This window comes from Tiliqua scincoides, chromosome 16, assembly GCF_035046505.1.
Source record: "Tiliqua scincoides isolate rTilSci1 chromosome 16, rTilSci1.hap2, whole genome shotgun sequence".
Taxonomy (NCBI): Eukaryota; Metazoa; Chordata; class Lepidosauria; order Squamata; family Scincidae; genus Tiliqua; species Tiliqua scincoides.
In genome coordinates, this window is record NC_089836.1 from 300,001 (window position 1) to 301,031 (window position 1,031).

Below are 1,031 nucleotides of genomic sequence, written 5' to 3' on the forward strand. Positions count from 1 at the left end.
TGTGTATGTATGTATATATATATATATATATATATATATATATATATATATATATATATGTTTGATTATATATATATGTTTGATTATATATATATATATATGTGTGTGTGTGTGTGTGTGTGTGTGCATACAATGTGTGTATACAAGGTGTATGTATGTATGTATTTAAATATATATATTTGCTTTTTATATTATATATAAATATATATTTGATTTTATATATATATAAAGCGGCCCGCTTGGAGGCAGGCTGTGCAGCATGGCCTTTCCCAGTTTGAAGAGACACTTTGCCAACAGTCTGAGGCTAAGAGGCAAAGAAGGAAGGCCCATAGCCAGGGAGACAGACCAGGGACAGACTGCACTTGCTCCCGGTGTGGAAGGGATTGTCACTCCCGGATTGGCCTTTTCAGCCACACTAGACGCTGTGCCAGAACCACCTTTCAGAGCGCGATACCATAGTCTTTCGAGACTGAAGGTTGCCAATGGCAATATATATATATATATATATATTTGACTATATATATATTTGATTATATTATATATTTGATTATGTGTGTGTGTGTTTTATGTTTATATAAATATATATTCTTAGGAGAGTGGAATTAAAGGGCAAATATATATATTTGGAATTAAAGGAATTAATATTAATATGTATATATATATTTTTGCCCTTTAATTCCACTCTCCTAAGAATATATGTTTATATATTTATATAAACATAAAACACACACACACACATAATCAAATATATAATATAATCAAATATAAATATATATATATATAAAATCAAATATATATTTATATATAATATAAAAAGCAAATATATATATTTAAATACATACATACATACACCTTGTATACACACATTGTATGCACACACACACACATATATATATATAATCAAACATATATATATATATACACACACACACACCTTGTATAAACACACATCAAACACACACACACATAATCAAATATATATATAGTCAAATATATATATATATATATATATATATATATATATATATATA